The sequence below is a fragment of the Macaca mulatta genome, chromosome 2 (genome assembly GCF_049350105.2).
Source record: "Macaca mulatta isolate MMU2019108-1 chromosome 2, T2T-MMU8v2.0, whole genome shotgun sequence".
Lineage (NCBI taxonomy): Eukaryota > Metazoa > Chordata > Mammalia > Primates > Cercopithecidae > Macaca > Macaca mulatta.
In genome coordinates, this window is record NC_133407.1 from 22,766,935 (window position 1) to 22,773,912 (window position 6,978).

Genomic DNA, 6,978 nt, shown 5'->3' on the forward strand with positions numbered 1-6,978 from the left:
CTTTTCTCAACTTTCAATTTTCTGTGAAGCAAGTATTCCCAGTCCTTGTAGTTGTCTTTGGATTCTTGCAATGAGTAATTCTCAGAATGCTTTGTAAATATCACCACTGCATTTTGTGAAACTAGCTCTGCAGAGCTGGCTAGCTCCACCATAACACTCTTATGGTTTAAAAGAATTGTCATTAGTATTTTTGTTTTTCCCCCAGTTATTTCCTGCTATTATTTATTTTAGTTTTAATAACTACAAAGAAGTACAAAGAATAATATGACATAAATCAGTGCACTGTCCACTCAAGTAATACATATTAGCATTGTTTTATTTGCTTTACCTTCTAATGAAAAACGAAACACAGCACGTATAAAGATGAAATCTCCTATGGAACTTTGTATTAGTCCGTTCTCACACTGCTATAAAGATATTACCTGAGACTGGGTGATTTATAAGGAAAAGAGGTTTCATTGACTCACAGTTCTGTATGGCTTGGGAGGCCTCAGGAAACTTAAAATCATGGCGAAAGGGGAACCAGGCATACCTTACGTGGTGGCAGTCGAGAGTGTAAAAAGCCCAAGGGAGGCTGGGCGTGGTAGCTCACGCCTGTAATCCCAGCACTTTGGGAGGCCAAGGCGGGCGGATCACCTGAGGCCAGGAGTTTGAGACCAGCCTGGTCAACCCCATCTCTACTAAAATCACAAAAATTAGCCGGGCAGGGTGGTGCGTGCCTGTACTCCAGAAGCTGAGGCAGGAGAATCTCTCGAACCCAGGAGGCAGAGGTTACAGTGAGTCAAAATGGCGCCACTGCACTCCAGCCTGGGTGACATAGTGAGACCGTCTCAAAAAAAAAGAGAAAGCCCAACGGAAACTACCATTTATAAAACCATCAGATCTCGTGAGAACTCCCACAGTATCACAAGAACAACATGGGGAAACTGCACCCATGATCCAATCACCTCCAACCAGTTCTCTCACTCAACACCTGAGGATTACAATTCAAGATGAGATTTGGGTGGGGGAACAAAGCTTAACCATATCAACCCTCTTCCTTTTTTTTTTTTTTATTTTTTTTAAGGCAGGGTCTCACTTTGTCACCCAGGCTGGAGTGCAGTGGTACAATCTCGGCTCACTGCAGCCTCAACCTACTCCTGGGTTCAAGCCATCCGCCTGCCTCAGCCCCCCAGGCAGCTGGGACTACAGGCACGTGCCACAATGCTCAGCAAATTTTTGTATTTTTCTGTAGAGAGAGGGTTTCACCATGTTGCCTAGGCTGGTCTTGAACCTCCCCAAAGTGCTGTGATTATAGACATGAGCCACTGCACCCAGCCGGACCGTCTTTCAGTCCCATTTCTCCTACCTTCCACAGAGGCACCTGTAATCAGTAATTCTGTTTATTCTATGATCTTTTGCTATATACATATATTAACAATATACAATGTTGATTCATATGGTTTTAAGTCTACATAAATAGTATATATAGTACATAAGGTTCTGCAACTTGCTTTTTTATTCATTTTCTATGTCTGTGTTGATACATATAGGTCTTGATAACTCCTCTTAAGTGCTGCATAGATTCCATCATTTAACAGTACCCCAATTTGGCCGGGTGCGGTGGCTCTAGCCTGTAATCCCAGCACTTTGGGAGGCCGAGATGGGCGGATCACGAGGTCAGGAGATCGAGACCATGCTGGCTAACACGGTGAAACCCCGTCTCTACTAAAAAAATACAAAAAACTAGCCGGGCGTAGTGGCTGGCGCCTGTAGTCCCAGCTGCTCGGGAGGCTGAGGCAGGAGAATGGCGTGAGCCGGAGAGGCGGAGCTTGCAGTGAGCTGAGATCCGGCCACTGCACTCCAGCCTGGGCGACAGAGCGAGACTGCGTCTCAAAAAAAAAACAACAAACAAAAAACAGTACCCCAATTTATTTCTCCCTTATCGACTTGATGGACATTTAAGATATTCTTACTGTTTAGTAAGTTGTTAGTATCACAGCTAATGCTTTATCTCCTTGTAGATAAGTGTGAACTAGGATATATTCCTAGAAATGGAACTGGTGGGTCATAGGATATGTGTATTTTCAAATGTATTGCCAGTTGTTCTATAAGATGTTTAATGCTAACTTACTCATGTCCTGCTTCTCTACATCCTAGCCTATATGCAGTATTGTTAAACGTTATAATCTTTGCCAGTATGATCTGTGTAAAATCGTATTTTCTTACTTTGTGGTTTTTCTTTTTTTTCTGATTATGGGTGAGTTTGAGTATCTTTTCACATTAATTGATCATTTGGGCTTTCTGTTCTGTGACCAAATATTTTGCTTTCTTTTCTTTTCTCTTGTTTGTCCTTTTCTTCTTGCTGGTTTTTAGAAGGTCCTTATGTATTCTGGACAGTAATCTTTTGTCTGTTATATATTTCTGTAATATTTTCTCCATATATGATCCATCTTTTAAATTCATTGATTATTTTTTGTTAGAAACAACACAACAAAGCCATATTCTCTACAAGATCTGTTTAGAAAGATAACCTTTGACTTATACCTCTTTGTAAGCACTGGAGCCAATCTAACTGGAAAAAGGGCTTTGTGGGAAGAAAAGGGACAGTGGTTTCCGGTAGGAAAAAAACAAAACAAAACAGGTGTGCTAAATTCCTGGAGTCCTTGAAATCCAACACCGAATAAAATTTTATGTTCGATGGCAATGTGCTTATAATTGAGAGAATGTTTAGGCTTAGAGAGAAGTAAGTGCTTGAAAAGGAAGACATTTTCATGCTGAATTCCTTGGTCAGAAAGACTATCATCTGAAATGTTATGTCATCCCTTTCAGATGCAAAAAAACTTAAAAAAGCAAAGAGAGTCTTTGATCTTCACTTAATAAATATGGAGCCATCAAAAGCTCTTGAACTCCTTGTAAACTTAAATTTGAAACAGATTAAATGCTGAGGGGGAATGATAGCCGGAGAGCTTTTTGAAATGGATCATGAAGTAACTGAATTTCAAAAAATTCATGGTTGAGGAAATGAGGATGGTAATTTCATTTTGATCCAAATAATCTGACTGTATGAGGAATGTTAGCACTGAATGGTCATGCATTCAAGCTGTGTATCTTTGCCACTAAGGGAAAAAATTATGGTATTTTTCAAAATAAAATACTATTAGCCCGAAAATGCCAGGTGGCAGAGGAGTTACCCAAAGGATAAGGCACAAACTCAAGTACCACTTTTTTCATGTATGGGAGTATATGTCTACATTGAAGCAGTCACAAGCTTCCTGAGGACCAGGATGCTTCACTTCCTGCTCTCCTTCCACTTCTCTGTAGAAAACTGCCATGCCAGTCCCTGGATGCATACAGGAGCTGCATGAATGCCTAATATATGCATATGAAATAACCATGACTCCTAGAACATATTTTCAGTGGGAGAATGAAAACATTTTCCATTTGATACCTCATACTCTTCTCTCCACATCATAAACCGTAACTCATGAAATCTTTTGGAAACTTCATTTTGCTTTGTGAGTGCGAGTTAATTATTTTTCTTAGTTTGGATGCAGTGTTGGGTTTAAGCCTCATTTTCTGATAAAAGTATGATTTTTATTTCACTGCAGAAGGAATTGCATACAGATTAAATTATACTTCTATTTACAAAATAATTCCTCTTGTAAACTATTTGTGAATGTATTACAATGGTAATACATGAATAGAAAGAGGAAGAAAAGAAATTACAAGATGTGTAGTTAATATTTCTGCTATTTTCCTTTTGTAATCAAGCCTTGCACAGCGCATGACCTCTCAGTGTTCTTCAGAGCAAGGACTATGCATCACACCATATGAGGAGTGTGTTTAAAATGCAGACTTCTGGATCTCATGTAGGAGATTTCAAGTCAGAATCCTTGGCTGAGGCTAGGGAATTTAGTTTATTAACAAGTCCCTGATTCTTAAATGGATAAACATTTGAGAACTACTGTTCTAACCTAATGCTTACATTTTTATAATGAGGAAATTGAAGGTCAGAGAGTTAAGACATTGGCCCAGGTTACACAAGTTAGTAATTCCTTGACCAGTGTTTAATATTTGGAAGAGTCTCTAATTGCTAACCTGTCTCATTCTTTTTTACCAATATTTTACTAACGTGGGTTTTTTTGTGTGTTTTATTGTAATTTCCCTTGAGTCATTATGTGCTGGCTGCTTTTTTAACTTGAAAAAGGAGTAGCTTCAGCTTTTTCTGGTTCTCTTCTCTCAACTCATTTGGAACAGAGAGTTACCTCCAAAGGGAGAAGAGGAGAAAAGAAAGGAGGGAGAAAGAAAAATGGTGTCTTAGATTAACTGTGCCCATTTCTTTGCATCATATTTCACCTTGAACCCACTGCAGTTTGTCTTTTACCCATTCACTCTGCTGAAACACAAGATGGCAAGGCTGTTAGGGACTGTGTTCTGTTCTTTTTTGTTGCCCCTACTATACTTAGCACAGCACTCAAGAGGGACATAGTAAGAGGCAGCAAACAGTAAGCAGATAAACTACAGAATTAAAAGAATCCAAAGTGGATTCCCTGCCTCTCCAGGAAATTGTGACTCCTTTGGGGTATATTCAGTAGTTTTGCTCCAGAACAAATTCTAAAAATTTTGCATCCACTGTGCTGTAGATGATTGTACAAATATGTGAAATGTTATTGAATATCCACTTTTGAGCTCTTTATGTTAGCCTTCAAGTAGTAGTCTCAGATACATGGATATTTCTTCATTCTCCCTCAGTCAGGGGGACTAGATCTCTCTCAACTTGCATTCTGGTTCCTTTTCTGATTGAATCTATCAGCATAATTCAGCTTGGCTTTCTGGTACCCTAATCAGTTGAACAAGTGATCATCTTATATTGAAATTGCCATGTATGTTATTTACATTAAAATTTATGGTTAAAATCATCACAGGGATAGCTTGACAGCAGTGCACATACCACAACTTTCTTAAAACTTTTTTTTTCATGGTCAATTCTTATCTGTCTTTCAGTTCTTCCTGCCTAACTGAGGTATTTTACCAAAGCTCGATTTTGAGTCTTCGTTCTAATTTCACTATGCCTTTTATAGAATTGAATGTATCTCATAGTTTTACTGATCAACCTAGACGTAAAGAACTCCCACTGTTCGACTTCAGGCAGGCAGATATCTCAGTGATGTCTGAGTTTCACATCTTTGGCCACCTGGGTTCCATTTCTGTGCAGATATTCCACTGCCGTTCTCAAACACAGTCCAGTCTTTCGTATGACAGGCTTCTTGTTAATGACTGTGTAGGAGCCAGCTCGATATTCATAATATAGTTGATTCAATCATTCAGTTATTATTGACAGTCTAATCTGTGTCAGGAACTAAGTACTAGGAATATAGCGATGAATAAAATAGACAAAAAAAAACCCTGTTCTCATAGAATTTATATTTTAGAGAGAGGAGTTTTAAACAAAATATACACATATTTAGATAATGATAGATAGATGTTTAGATAGTGATAAATTCCAAAGAGAGTAACAGCGAAATGACTGACAATTTGGTGTGGCTTTATTGTCTACACTCACCTCTACCTGCCAGATGTTGGTTACAAGGAGGACACATTACCATTCATTACCATATTTCACTGTGAGTATTAAATAATTTAGATAGGCTATGCATTTTGCACACTTCCTTGAGCTAGCTGCAAGCATCCCCCTTTCTCCCTCACTGGTTGCCCTCCCACCGTTGTGTCATCAGGATAAACCCAATGCACCTTTTCTTCATATGAAATCCTTTGCTCTCCCATGTGTTGTGTCAGTGATGGTAACTGTGGCCCTAACTGTTGTTGGAGGTTATTGAAGGACCAACCATTGGCCTAGTAGTGTTGTACTAGACATTGATTAAGAGGAATGTTGACGTGAAACTCAGGGCTTAGCAGCGTCTTTCCATCTCTACCTGGACCAATTTGCCTTCTTGCTTTGGTCTCACTAATGTCCCGTCAGTCTAGTGGAGCTGCCTTGTTAAATAGTTGTATCGATTTAAGTAATTTCCTTCTCTGAGTCTGTTTCATTATATGATACATGAGATAATAACTCCAACTTTTCAAGAATGTAGTGAGAATTAGAGATATTTTAAGTAAAGCATTAGCATGATGCTTGGATACAGTAAGATTCAATGAATGGTAGTGGTTATTGTGACTGACCTTCTCTCTTCCTGGAGGGCCAGACCTGGTTAAACCTCGCCTTCTCAAAATTCAGCCTTGGCTGCTCCTGTGTAGATGCCTTTCTTCTCATTCATACTTGCTTCAACCATAACATCTCTTTGTTAATTTGCAGTTATCTCCAAAGATGTAACAAGAAAATCAGATTCTGAAGAAATTGTTAGTCCTAAATAATATGCAGTAAATATTAACTTAAAAGCAATTAAAATTTATTTTTATGCAGCTGTGACTCTGGGGTTTATAAATTTTAAAACAATTTAATTATTTTTATTTTTCTTATAATTATCTTTCTTATAATACATGTTCACTATAGAAAAAAATAACCTACAGAGAAGCAAAACTTAAAAAATCACTTGTAATCCCATTGCTCAGAGATAATCACTGATTGGATTCTGGTATGTATCTTTACCAAAATACATATTTATCTTAGGAACAATTTTTAAGTTAATATAACTTTTTTAAAATAAAAATAAAATTGCGCTATACATAATGTTCTGTAATTTAAATGTGAATTATAATGTGGTTTTCATTATTTTTTATGACTGCATAGTAATCAACTATCTAGATGCATTATAATTGGAAGCAAACCAATTGCCTGCTGGATTTTTAGTGGTTTTATTACTTTGTGGTTTTGTTTTTACATGGTTTTTTTTAAGAGAAAGTAAGCTTTTTTTTAAGAGAAACAATAAATGGCAAGATAATCAGCTATTTGCAATTTTTTAAAAAAGTCAAAATACCCAGAACATGTCCTGTGATGATATAACTACAGTTCAGTTTTCCATTCATTAATAACATCTT